The following is a 14,142-nucleotide window of genomic DNA, read 5'->3' as shown; positions in this document are numbered from 1 at the left end:
TGCCGTCTATATTAACGAGACGAAAATGCATTGGCACTATTGGACTCTGTCTATTTTCCCCCTGTGCTTTGCCCGGGCAGTGAGTCTTTACAATAACGAGGCTTAAATATGTTCATAAACTTCAGTCCCCAGACAAGCTGCCCATATAATTCGAGCGGCTCATTTTAACGGAGGTTGTATTAACTATGCAAGACTGTATATTGAAATGATACACTTAACCTGCTGCAAAATGTGGAGGATACGAACAATAGCAACCCACCACGCCTTGAGGAACGGTCCAGCCTGAAAGAGCGATAATTTCTTAGATTATGCCTTGAATCTTTAGTGAGAAACTTTTCCTGAAGTGCAATAACTTCAGGGGTTTGTTGATTACATGGAAAAATTCAATCAGTTGGAGCACAAAGAATTCACCGGCAGTTCTACTGCAATACCTTAAGCGACCACATTATGCCGATAGTGCGGCAGCGGTGACCGCGTTTTCCAGAATACTGCCTTTATGTTCTCAATTAGGGTCATTTTTTGTTTTTCAGAGCGCAAGGCGGACCAGCAACATGTAATGAAGAACCGCTTCGCTTTTGAGCTCGCATCTCAGAGTCAATGTCAGCGCACTCTACTGAAGGTATTTCCGCCGCATTCTGTTTTGCATATCCCAGAGAGAGGCTCTGATTCCATTTGACGTAGTGGATTGGTATACGTGAGCACAGAGGTGCAACCAAAGCTAATGAAGACGCAAGAGGAGCAGCGCAGGCTTGCAGAAAATAGGAAATCTAAGACGGCATGGCTTGCGAAATGTACGCGGTTTGATACTCTACTAGCCCGTCCATGGCACTCGCCGCTGAGCTTTCAACCGCGGCAGCTATCAATTGCGACAAGGAGGAACACACAACAGTTGCATGTAGCGCTGCCACACTAGAATAGCCTGATGCTTTGTCCTTTACCACTGCAAGTGCATCTCGTCTTGTACACCTGCGGTTATCTCCAGCACATGAACTTCTTCAGCCCGCGCTTTGCAGTCAGAATCGCTGGCAGGGCGGCCACCGCCACACAAGAACGCTCCTCGTGCCCACCTTAACACTCAGCTCGGTCGTGGCACTCTCAGGACGCACAGCAACGAGGACGCGACTTTTATGACTCAGCACTAGGGCCAACCTTCAGCCATCTCGGCATTGTAGAGGCCAAGTTACAAATTCATATGCACGTAGGATCAAAGGGAACACATTTACTTCAAGTAGGAATTATATCCCTGCAAACGTGGCCATCATCAAATCAAATCGTTTTTATTCACCAGATATTCACTGGTCTCAGTGGGTCTCAGAGTAAATGGGTCTCAGTGTAAATGGGTCTCACTCTCAGTGGGTACTGTAGAGGGCGCTGCTCCGCTCTATAAATAAGGATGCTGAATGAAATAAAGGTTATTTTGGTTCCGGTGTTGACCGCGTGTTTTTTACTGCGATTTTGTCCGCTAGCCTCAGTCCGGGCTAGGCCTAGCAGCCGTCCCGACTCTCTCACACGGCCATCTCCACAGGTACTTCCACCATATCCACTATACTCGACAGCAGCTGCGAATGGAGGCCACGCCAGTAAAGGGAAGCTTATCTAGCATCTATGACGCACTCAGTCGATAGCCTAAACCTGAGACTAACCTTTTTAACCACATAAAATCAGGTGAATAGCGAAGGAGGTGCGCCTGAGGATGTCTCCACACATGCCTGCTCTTGCGATCTGCAAACGATACCTCCAAGACCGGTGACATAGGTGAACTTCATGAAGTGCTGAATCGTGGCTTGTAGCGCGCCTGGACAGGCTCAGGGTTATTTACTCGGATGGCCCCACATCCGCGGGCACAAAAGTAACCAGGATGCTGCTTACTCCACCTCGGGCGGATCACTCTAGCTAAAACTCCCAGGGGAAACTACTTGGGGCAGAGACAGGACGACCGAGAGGAGTTCGCCCAGCCATGACAGCTTGGGGACATCAGGCCATGCTCCCGCGGTCAGTCACCCTGGAAAACAAAAACGAAGGAAACAAAGCAGTAATAGTAAAGGTAACGCAGCACCGCCCAGTACTTAGCAGCAACCCCCAGCGGGCCAGCGGTCAGCCCAAGCGACGGCCCTGTAGATATCGAGGAGTATTGACCTAGCTCACCTCAGGCTGTAGCTACTAGTCAGGCAGTGTCCCATTGTTGTGGTTGTTGTTGTTGTCCTCTGCTGGAGTGTTCTGTTGTTTGAAGAACTCGATAATGATATGAGGTCGCTTCTTCCTTCTCTTTGTCAAGATGAGTCGGAATGGTGTTGTATGCGGGCTGATTTTTTTATTTTTTTTATTTCGCACACTAGCCATAAAGGCATAATTTGGGTCTGCTAACACTATAGGTAATCCTTTTTAAACCAGCCAGAAGACGCGACACAAAGGAAGAAGCAAACAAGACGAGGCTGGACTAACAACTGAAGTTTTATTGAAAGGAAGAAAACAACGAAGACTCGCACTGAGATGCGCGCGCACATAAGCCGTATCAGTGAAAGGGCACACAAAAAAATTTTTCAATTTCAGGGTCTTACTAACAAGTTATCTAAAAAGGCAAATTCCTTTGCGTGAAGGTTTACCGACGGATTAGCCACACACGTGTCCTTAGCCTTAGCAATGTAGAAGGCTTCAACTATCTCGCGACAGATTTGTTTTTCATTTCTATAAACTAGAGTAGTGTCGCTGAAGTCAGGCGTGCAAAGAGACAGATCATCGTCCGATTTGCATTCCCGAGATTGCACGTGCAACGCCAGATTAGAGTTCGCCTTCCCACCCAGAGAGTTAGAATGCTCCGTCAGGCGCACATTTAGACATCTGCCCGTCTGCCCGTTGTAGCATCGACCACAAGGCAGCTGAACGCGATACACCACATTCTTTCTGCAAGGGGTGAGCCGTGTCTTATGTGACACTGTGCATCGGGAACGATCACTTGATGTTTTATCAAGCCTCCTTTTTTATCAAGCTGTCTTTTACGTCTGAATTTCCTAAAGATAACCATTTGCAGTTTCTTGATTTAGACCTGTGTTTTGGGGACGATCACGTATGTTGGGGCTACAGCCCCAGGTCAGGGAAGCCTCTGCTTAGCTATCAGTCTGACCACTCGAGGTTGGTAAAGGATGGCTTGGCAGTCGCATGCATCAAGTCCGCTTTACGTAAGTCTTGCCATCACCGCGTTGAGGACTCATTCTCGCAGCAGGTTTCAAAGTTAATGGCAGCTGGGTTTCCAACTGCCCACCTTGCCCGCTTGTCTGAACGTGTTTTGACTCGCTTGAGGAAGAGCAACGCGGGGCCGGAAGATGCTGACGTGGAGGTGCGGCGAAAAAAGGTGGCCGCCTTTCCCTACCTCCATGGTGTTTCACACCGACTCAAGAAACTTGCGGCGAAGTATGACGTTGGCGTTGTCTTCACAGCTAAAAACAAGATAGGCGGCTTGTGCGCCAGCGTAAAAAGGAGGCTTGATAAAACATCAAGTGATCGTTCCCGATGCACAGTGTCACATAAGACACGGCTCACCCCTTGCAGAAAGAATGTGGTGTATCGCGTTCCGCTGCCTTGTGGTCGATGCTACTACGGGCAGACGGGCAGATGTCTAAATGTGCGCCTGACAGAGCATTCTAACTCTCTGGGTGGGAAGGCGAACTCTAATCTGGCGTTGCACGTGCAATCTCGAGAATGCAAATCGGACGATGATCTGTCTCTTTGCACGCCTGACTTCAGCGACACTACTGTAGTTTATAGAAATGAAAAACAAATCTGTCGCGAGATAGTTGAAGCCTTCTACATTGCTAAGGCTAAGGACACGTGTGTGGCTAATCCGTCGGTAAACCTTCACGCTAAGGAATTTGCCTTTTTAGATAACTTGTTAGTAAGACCCTGAAATTGAAAAATTTTTTTGTGTGCCCTTTCACTGATACGGCTTATGTGCGCGCGCATCTCAGTGCGTGTCTTCGTTGTTTTCTTCCTTTCAATAAAACTTCAGTTGTTAGTCCAGCCTCGTCTTGTTTGCTTCTTCCTTTGTGTCGCGTGTTCTGGCTGGTTTAAAATGAATACTTACCAACTCGCCCAGTCCTCAACCTTGTTGACTATAGGTAATGATGTAAAGTATTTTTGCGGGGATACCGGAGAAGTCTCCTTCTCTTATTGTTATCAGTCAGCAACTTGGATAAATCCCCCTCCCATGTTTCCGTTAGCCCCTCTGGGCTATGTTTGTGCTCTTTTAGTTTTTGCTGCCTCTGTTTTGCTCTTTGTTAGCTGAAGCTTTTCTTCTTTTTCTGCAGAATTTGTTTTTTCCTCGAAATGCAATCTTTCATCTGCACGAAACCCTGGCCAATTCCACACCGTGGGTATGCCTCATCGCAAGGAGAGAAAGTTCGGCCATTAAGAAGAGACGGTTATTCAGGAAAAGCCAGCGAACAAGCGCAAAAAGAAAGCGAAGATGTAATGACGTCCTGTCGGCTTTTTCTTGTTCTGTACACATATCTTCACCTCTTTTCTTCGTGCTTTTGTGGTCCAGCACATATACCAGCCTCAGCCGAGCAATGGAACTGTCTTCCGCTTGAAGATCTATTTAGCAAAGCAGTCTCCTTTGGGAAATACTTTTCAACGCTCCTCATTGTTCAATCTTCGGATCGATACCCGATCCTCGTTCGAGCGAGGGCCGGCTCTAAAAACTCCGTGCAACAGGAACGCAGCTCATGCATAGGAGCGTCCTGGAGTGTTTTCAAATCTTCGCCGCTCTGGAATATGCGATGATCGGCGAAGGCATGGAAGAGAGTGCGGCGAGTCTGAAGAGGCAACTGAACATATTATGCTGGAATGTCTCAGTATACATCTCGAAGTCGATGCCACCCAGATAAGCATCTGTGGGGCTAATCTGTTCAGGGAAAACGAAGGTAACGCGCTTGCGTCCAGGACAGAAAACGGTTGGAAAATTTGTATTTTAAAAGCATGGAAAGAATCTAGGAACCCGGTTTTCAGGAGTCGCAATAGATATAGTCGAAAGTTAATTGAAATCGTACTTTAAGGAAGAGTTAACAGCAAGGATAATGATTGCCAAATTTAAGAAAACAGGTTAAAAAGGAAATAAATTCTTAGTCTGGTGGCAGCTGTCCATCGCCCGTTTCAAATTAGACGCTCACGCCATATATCCTTCGATGCCCTGCTAAAGACGATGGTAAAAGGAAAGCCTGCTTCTCCCGCATGCCAGCTATCATGGTGTGCGCTGCCAGCCAACGGCAGTGCTTTGTGTTTTGCAATAGGCTTGATACAATAAGCTTTTAATGTTATCGGCTACCAGCGCGGTGGCTCAGTGTATATGGCGCTCGACTGCTTACCCGAAAGACGCGGGGTCGATCCCACCCGCGGGGGTCGAATTCCAAGTGAGGTGATATTCTAGAGGCTCCTGTACTGTGCGATGTCAGAGCATGTGAAATTAGCTCTGAAAGTATCCTAATAAAGTTGCGGAATGCCTGCGATGGTCAAGCACGCTGCTTCTCAAATGTTGTCCAGCAAGGATCTCTTTTAATGCACTTTGTAGAATCTGCGGTATCTGTTGTCAGAATTCGAATGTCAGGGCCTTCGCGCCTTCCCTTCCCCTCTCGTCTTTTTTTGCACGATGGAAGGTCAGCGCTCCTCCGCCGGCGCATGCTTTAAAGCCTGGTATTCGCCTACGAATAATGATTGGTAAATAATTTATAATTGAATTTCTTCTGAGTGCTCTTTCGGTTTTATCAACCGAACGATGTCTGTGACGCATTAGGAGTGTTTACGTCACGTAAGGCATGAAAAAAACTGCAATACATAACCGCTGATGCTGCGTTTCTTGTCATTCCATTACTTGAAGAAAGCTGGCCTAAGCGTTGTCGTGAAATAAACTACCTATCAGCAATTATGTTACAGCTTATTTCCGTGCGTCACGTGGCCTAAACACGTCTTGCACGCGGCAGCCATCATTCGGTTGATGAAACAGAAACAGCAGCCGGAAGAATTCCTGTTATAAATTATTTAGTGATCGCACGTGCAGACCACGTGGTAAGCCATATATCCAAATGCCTGACACCGCATTTGAAAGAAGAAAACACACACCTAAAATGAGGTGTCTCGTGCCCTTTAGGAGTCCTTTTCACCGAGTCTACGCCTAGGAATTTGTTAGTCATCTGCACGATGGACTGACTTTGTTGCTTAACTAGTTGTATGGTGTTGGCTGCCTTCGCATGTTTGTATACGTGAAAGCCAAATACTCAGATTCTCTCTTTGGCCTTCACATACAAAGAGATGCGAAGGTAGCCACCACTATGCAACTAGATAAGCAATAAACCCAGTCTATTGCGCAGATGATTATTTGGCGATATTATTGTGTACCGAGGTGTTTCTACTCGGTTTCTTCACTGCGAGCAGTTCTATAATTTCGGTGGAGCCGCCTAAACCCTTTCCTCGAACACTGGCTGTAGTCGCAACTGAAGCCCTCCGTAGGATTTGCTAGATTTTTTCATTCGAGTTCTTAATTGACCGGATGTCAATCGTCAACTTATGTCGCATGTTTAACGCTAAAGATTGCATCAAGAATTGTGGTTAGTTCTGCCTTGCCCGTGTTGAAAACACTGGATAAAGTACCTAACGTTGTGAGGTGCCATTAAGTGGGATGCTGTCGTAATGTCATGCTTATCAGCCTAATAGCGGCAATGCAATTTATAGCGTCTGTCGTTGTACATTCCGGCTCCGCAATTTGTGTATGCGATGTTTTCAAGTATGAGATCATGAGATGTACGTTATGAAAAGTACTTTTATGTCGGCCGAAAGTACGAATTTTGCTTAGGCTGTGCTGGGATTCTCTGCGGCCTTTTCCTTGACCTGTCCTGTTCTCTCCGCCTTTCTTTCATTAAAATTCCCTCTCTTCTCTCTCTCTCTGTGAGGAGAGGCAATGCGCACTCTGCACTTCAGGACGCTTGGATATCGAAAGTGGCTCCCGTGAAGGAAGAGCTTAAGTCGTTTGAGTATGATGTGTTCCATTTTGTTTTCTGCCCAAGAGGTTAGCGATTTTGGTCTAAGATTTTCTAAGGTGAAGACTATTCCTGGCTTGTCTATAAGGGGATCTTTTCTGTGGTTTCAATCCCCTGGTGGCGAGGCGAGCCCACAGTCCATATCTTGTTGAAGCAACGCGCGAATTTCTGTAAATATTGGTCTTCACGGTTGTGCAGTAGTATGTATTGCTCATTATCTGAACCTGGTGTAGTCTTTCGCTGACAGCAGCCTAACTTCTCCAAACGTGATCTGCGACTGGAGATATTTTAGGTGTAACCTTCTATATCTGTGTAACCTTCTATATCTCCGTGTAACCTTCTATATCTGCGCTACACGGTGTGGAAGGAAATCTGTGTTGCAGTTTCACTACGGGCATTTCTAGGCCGGACATGCACAACTTCTCCATTTCCTTCTTTTTGGCTTCTTTGCTATAGTTGTATTGTGGCGACAAATGAAGTGAAGCCGAAGATTAGGCCGAAATGCACGTTCCGTGTTGTCTTTTACAAGCGTCCTACCAGTTTGCGCAAGTGATCGCGATCTTTTGTAGGCACACCATGGGCTCATCATAGTGCTTCTAGCTCATTTATTTTCTATATGTGTTCACGTCAGGTTCTTATTGTATAGCCTTGGGCCTTCTGGAGTCTTTTGTAAGCCGACTTTGTACACGCGATGTCCAGGCACTGAGATGTGGCTGATTTGCATAGTTCAGAAAAGAGTGCCAGTCGGTGTTGTGCAACGCGCGTCCAGGCATCCTGCAAGGGGTTTTTGTGTTTTCTGTTCGTAACATGCAGATGTCCCTTCCCAGTGCATCCTGCATTTTGCTGTAGACACAGGGAAGCGGCTCCTGAGAATCGCGACGGCAGGCGGAGTGTCTCTTGTTGCGGTGTTCCCTATCCTGGTAGTCTGAGCTGCACAGTGAGCAGAGAGAGTTGTGCTCCTGCTGTCTTCCATGATCTTTCTGCTTATGGAAGTGGTATAAAGGTCACATTAGTGTGGATGGCGAGCATTGAAGTCTATCGTTACTGTGGCGAGCATCCCTTTCATTTAGGCTTCAGAGAACAGGTCTGCAAAACGTCCATGTGTCTGCGACGGGTTGCTGTACATGTAGAGCAGCTATTGTTTGCGTATCTTCAGTTCTCGGTAGTATTTACAATAGGAACAGTGACTTGCCCTGACCTGTGAGTATTAGTTCTGTTGCATTTCGATCTTTTCAGACCAGTGCAGCGGTTAATACCTGTTCATGATGGACACGTTCGCTGGTATAGGTTGTGTAACCCAAGAGAGTGATTGAGATGGCGCCTGAATTGCTATGATGCCGGAAGGCTTTCTAAAGCTGCTGTGCTCTGGGTAGCACTACCCTATTTTTGTTTATAACCTCGATAGTTCAAATGCCAGATTTTCAGTCCAGACGTGGCCTCCGTTAATTCCATAGTTTTCATTATTTCAGTAGTCGGTGCAATCACTATGCGCCGAAAGTGGGGAGGTTGATACCGTTCCTGGGGAGCCACTGTCGGGTGAGTGGGGTCTATGTTGGCGTCTGCAGCAAGCGTTTATCTTGGTTAGCTTAATATATTCGTTTTTATTCTTGAGTGTGCCGACGTTAACTCTGGAGCTGGTCTAGCCGAGTCATGAAGAATAAAACGTTTTAGTTTTTGTCGGTTAATTTCCACAAAATGATTTGCAGTTAGATACAGCAGTCTAGTTTAATGTTTACTTCTGGTTTCTCCCATTAGGTTTGCTATGAGCGCCCCGGACACGCCTCGTCTTGTGTGATCATTTCCTGGGTGAGCGGTGTGGACCCACATGGTTGATTACATTTTTTGGCACGTTTTTTGCTTGATGTTCTGTGGTTTACTTGCTAGTTAACGTGTTTCGGTAGGGGGCGTTGCTGTGAAGGGCTGTTGTGCTGGTTGAGCTGTTTTCTGCCTCTCGGGACCATTATGAAAATGGTCTATAGACTGTCTATAGACTTTTTATAGACTCTATAGACGCCCTTTAGACTTTGATTTATTTCAATAGACAGTCTATAGAGAATCTACAGACTAAAGTCTATAACCGTCCTAATTTCCTTTTGTCTATAGATGGTCTATAGACTACCTACAGACTAAAGTCTATAACAGCCTTAATTTTCTTCCGTCTATAGGTGGTCCATAGACTATCTATAGACTAAAGTCTATAACCGCCTTAATTTTGTTCTGTCTATAGATGGTCCATAGAATATCTGTAGACTAGTCTGTAACAGACAAGTTTTCTTTGTCTATAGACGGTCAATAGATTATCTATAGACTGAAGTCTATAACTGCCTCATTTCCTTCTGTGCATAGAAAGTCTATAGACCATCTATAGGCCATCTATAGACCAAAGTCTATAGCAAACATAATCTTCCTTTGGCTATAGGCGGTCAATAGATTTTCTATAGACTAAAGTCTATACCTGCCTTATTTCCTTTTGTTCATAGACAATCTATAGACCATCTATAGACTAAAGCCTATAACCGCCATAACTTCCTTTTGTCTATAGACAATCAATAAACCATCTATAGACTAGTCTATAACCGGCTTAGCAGCCATTTGTCTATAGACGACCTATAGACAATTTATAGACCAAAATCTCTAACCGCCTTAATTTCCTATCGTCTATAGACAATCTTTAGACCTATTGTCTATTGTTTATAACAATCATATATTTATCTAACAATGTATACACTGCCTTTCGACTAAGTCCATAAAATATCTATTTCTTTTCGTGCTGCATGCTGAGTAGAACTGCACCGGGCCGCCGCGGTGGTTAAGTGGTTATGGCGCTCGATCGGCTGCTGACACGAAAGACGCGGGTTCGTTGCCAGCCGCGGCGGTCGAATTTCGATGGAGGCGAAATTCTTGAGGCCCGTGTAGTGTGCGATGTCAGTGCACGTTAAAGAACCCCAGGCGGTCGAAATTTCCGGAGCCCTTCACTACGGCATCCCTCATTCCCTGAGTTGGCTTGGGACGTTAAACCCCCATGAACCAAACTGCATCGGGTGACCGCAACTATTGTCAGAGTCCTCTGCTTCCTTTGCTATTTCAGGGATAAAAAATATTGTCCAACGGCAATGCAATACCTTCCTGTGTATTGTTTTTAGAAGCTTTAAAGAGCTCATTTTCCTTAAACCGCGACGCATATTGAGAATATAATTCAATAATCTTTAATGCTGACAGGTAGAGCGAGGAAAGGCACCTATTTCTGAAGGGCGCTGCAAACTGTACTACATCAAACGAACACACTCTCCCTTAAAGGAATCGCTCGAGAATATACCATTACATCGTTCTATCGTTACTGTCCAACGCGCATAAATTAAGAAGCATTTCATCAGTGACTGTACATTTATTTCTCCTTAAAATCTCCTGTAAAATAAGGGGGAATAACGGGGGTGATAATTCAAGGATGTGCCCATCTCTCAGAAACGTGATTGGAAGAGTCTCAAAGATCATGGTTCTCTGCGGAATTAAGATATGCCATTTATACCTTTGCAGTTAGCATTCACGTGAAAAAGTGCTGCAACTCAACAATCAGAAACCCAGTATATTTTCGTTCTTCGCCGTACACCTGCTGCATCGGAGGCGATATCATGCTGTTGTCCATACCGGTTTTCCAAACACGAGCACACGCCAAAAAGACGTTATGCTATGCAGCATTATAATTATTTGAAAAGGGCGCCACATACTATTCGATGGGAGATGCGGCGCGCATGGACAAAGTAGTAAGGTTTCGGTTTTGGTTTTCGAGAAAGCAATAAGGTTTTTAAAACGCGAGTGGAAAATCTATGCTTTAAACCAATGGCCCTTTGTGTTCTTGGATGCTAGAGCAAGCTACACTTGGCAAGAGTGCATCCAATATAGGCATGACCGTGAAATTGGTTTCTGTTTCACTTTTTACCCATTTTGCCCGGAGGCGGCGGAAAATCAACCCGGCAGCAAACGACTGTGGGCGCCGGTGTGGCGGCGTCTGCGGCGTTTTCTCTCGTGGATTACGTTTCGATTGAAATTCAACTTAATCGTCCACTTACGGTAAGTCTACACGATTATTTTTATTCATTTGGTCTCCTTAGCCACTCTAAGCAGTGCTGTGTGTGCAGAGCAGATTATGTGCGCAGCGACAAACTTCCTATCCACGTTTGTAAGCGGCGTTTGTAAGCACGTTTATGTGAGCAGCGGCAGCCGCCATGTTCTCGAATAATGTGCTTACGTCTGTGCCGCTATGTCTTTCCTGACGCGCGGAAAGGCACTCGGTGCGAAACCCGGGACGGTAAGCCCTCCTCGCGAGCTCTCTACTGGCTTTTCCGTGTTGAAAGGTAGGTGCACAGCCAGAAATATCGCTTAGCCCGTGAGTGAAGGCCGAAATGAAACTATGCGTTAGAGGCGTTTGTCAAAGATTTAGTGAAGCGGCGGTGGAGGAATGCTAATGGAGTGATGGTTGAAAAAAATGTGGTTGCCGGTGCAAATGGAAGCCCTCCTCGCGAGCTCTCTACTGGCTTTTCCGTGTTGAAAGGTAGGTGCACAGCCAGAAATATCGCTTAGCCCGTGAGTGAAGGCCGAAATGAAAGTATGCGTTAGAGGCGTTTGTCAAAGTTTTAGTGAAGCGGCGGTGGAGGAATGCTAATGGAGTGATGGTTGAAAAAAATGTCGTTGCCGGTGCAAATGGCGAGCATGTACAAACACCGCGAAGAACCTACGAGCTGCATCCCGTCTTCCCTTTCGTTGCAGACGTATGGATTCGTCCATCCCTGTTATCCGAGCGGTTGGCCGCCCCCGCTTGCCTGCGGGCAATTCATTTCGAAAGCTGAGTAAAGGTCGCCTCGACAAGAGATGGCTTACATTTCGTTCCGAGAGGCTCGTTCATGAACCCCGCTTACGCGTGCACAAATTTATCCAGTACCAATTAATTGTGCGAGAGGCAGAGTATGCGTTTCTGATTTCAGACTGCTACATTACAAAAACGCCAATGTAACTTGGCGCTTATTTGCGCCACGAATGCAATTCTGCTCGCGCTATTTTTTTATGGCTGCGCCTTTTGATGAACACGTTAATATTTTCAATGAAATAATTCTTACTTTGAGCGTGTTCGTTGCTTTCGTTGATTTTTCTATCAGCGTTAGGTTAGGGTACCTGCATGCAAGTGTCTCCTTTTTACTGCTCTGTCCGGGCTGCGCTTGAAGTAAAAACTTGACTGAATTTGGGATGTTATTTCATCTTTATAATAATGAGCTTGTCTGAAGTTCACGTATGGTTCTGAAATGGCGCTGCTGCAGCCACTATGTGCTGTTTGAGTTTTTATGGATAATGGGCACGGCATGAAAGCGCTGTAACCCGCTTGTTCCAAAGAGCGCACTCTAGTGTATGAGTATGCTGTTTCGTCTTAGTGTTTCAAGTTGTGGGCGCAAAACCGTGGCGAACTGGTTCGCAGTCTGCCTGGTAGGTTTTTCATGGCTTGTGCCCGTTTCAGTATCGGCGTACGTACCAGGCTTCATGCAGGGTATTTTGGTATTTTGGAGCACTTGTTCAATAGCGTGTATAAGAATAAATGCTTGAATATTCTCCAGTTGGGATTCGTTTGCAAGGAGCAGTGAATGTACGTTTTATGGAGCAGCATTCTCAACAGCTCGTAGCGAGTCAGTGATAAGTGGCACACGTTTTCTAAGTATTCTATTCCAATTAATGTAAACGAAATGCATACAGAGGTCAATATTCGCAGTAGGTATTTAGTGTAGAGGTAGAGTGTTGCACGGAATGTGGATATTAGTTACAATGTTTTATGACAGCCACATAGAATTTGTGATGCATATTTACTGAAATGATGATTCCGGCGCAATGGCTCAGTGGTTATTGTGTTCTTCAGGTGCTCAAGTTATGCCAAGTCGCCAGTTATGTTATGAAAAGCTACGTCAAGTTATCTTCACCACTGCAAAGTAGCGACGATAACGGCGAGCATCACATAACCGTCTCTGCCTTTTTGCAGATTACCCACTGTGCAGCCGTACATCTGACTGGTCATCGCACGTGCCCTGAAGACGGATGGTAGTCTCGAGCAGCGGAGCAGGAAGGCGTGGTCGTCGGTGTCACACCGAAATCCGGCACAGCATCAACGGTTCACTGTGGGCTATAAAAGAAGATTCCTTCCACTGGGACCTCACTTGGCAGTGGTGACCGTAACTGCGAGCATCATGTAACCGTCTCTGCTTTTGTGCAGGTTTGGGCATAATTATGCCTCACTGAATGTGATTTTGTTTTCCTTTTATGTCGGCGCTGCTCCTAAGTGGATGGGTTCTTTGTAAAAGATCTGAGCGTACTATAGCTCGTTGTTGTGCTTGCCGTCTTCCACTCACTGATAGCATCTTTGCAACAGGCTCAGAGTGCAAATTTAATTTTCATCGTGGTGCATGTGCGGGAATAACAGAAGAATCTTTCAGTGCTAAGCGCGAAGCCAGAAAGAAAGCATGGAAATGTGACTTGTCGAGGCAACCACAAGGGCACAAGCACCACAGAAAATCTGCAGCATGATTCCGACGTGATACTCAGATTACTGCAGACTGAAACGAAGCTTGATGCTCTTTTGCCTTTGTCAAAAAAGTTTGATGCATTTGAGACGCAAATGCAGTTGCTCTTTGATAAGTTTGACGACTTTCAGAACCACCTGACTGTTCAAGAAAAAAAACTACAAAACAACTAACGAAATGAGTTGAAGGGCTGGAATCTAACAATGTAGGTAGTGATATAACTCAGCTGAAGCAGGACCTAGATGATTTGGAGTGGCGTAGTCGCTTTCTAACCCTAGAGCTTCATATATTGACTGAAACCCAGGATGTGGACTTGTTAAGCAAAGTAAATGAGATTGTAGAAAAGCTGCAAGTTAAGGCTATTACACAAGACGACATTACCGCTGTGCATTACCTACACAAGGCTGAACTGACGACAACATTGCAAACCTTTTCAACATGCACTTTGTGGAAGTTGGTGCCTGAAATGATATTCATGGTACATTATCATGTGAACAGTACATGAATGTTCATTGTCCTCAAGCTGTATTTCTCACTCCAACTTGCGCCGGAGAAGTCCTCAACAT

At 45.7% G+C, this 14,142-nt stretch overlaps 1 long non-coding RNA gene across 1 annotated transcript; it reads left to right on the top strand.

Annotated features, from left to right (window-relative positions):
• The first annotated feature begins 536 nt into the window (after window positions 1-536).
• Window positions 537-13,278, top strand: LOC144114015 (uncharacterized). Its single transcript, XR_013310938.1, has 4 exons — window positions 537-619; window positions 8,778-8,828; window positions 10,975-11,090; window positions 13,039-13,278. It is a non-coding gene; the product is annotated as an uncharacterized LOC144114015 (long non-coding RNA).
• Window positions 13,279-14,142: the final 864 nt, after the last annotated feature.

The sequence above is a fragment of the Amblyomma americanum genome, chromosome 1 (assembly GCF_052857255.1).
Source record: "Amblyomma americanum isolate KBUSLIRL-KWMA chromosome 1, ASM5285725v1, whole genome shotgun sequence".
NCBI classification, from domain to species: Eukaryota; Metazoa; Arthropoda; class Arachnida; order Ixodida; family Ixodidae; genus Amblyomma; species Amblyomma americanum.
Note: the sequence above shows the minus strand (reverse complement) of the source record. Positions and strands in the feature narration are given on the sequence as shown.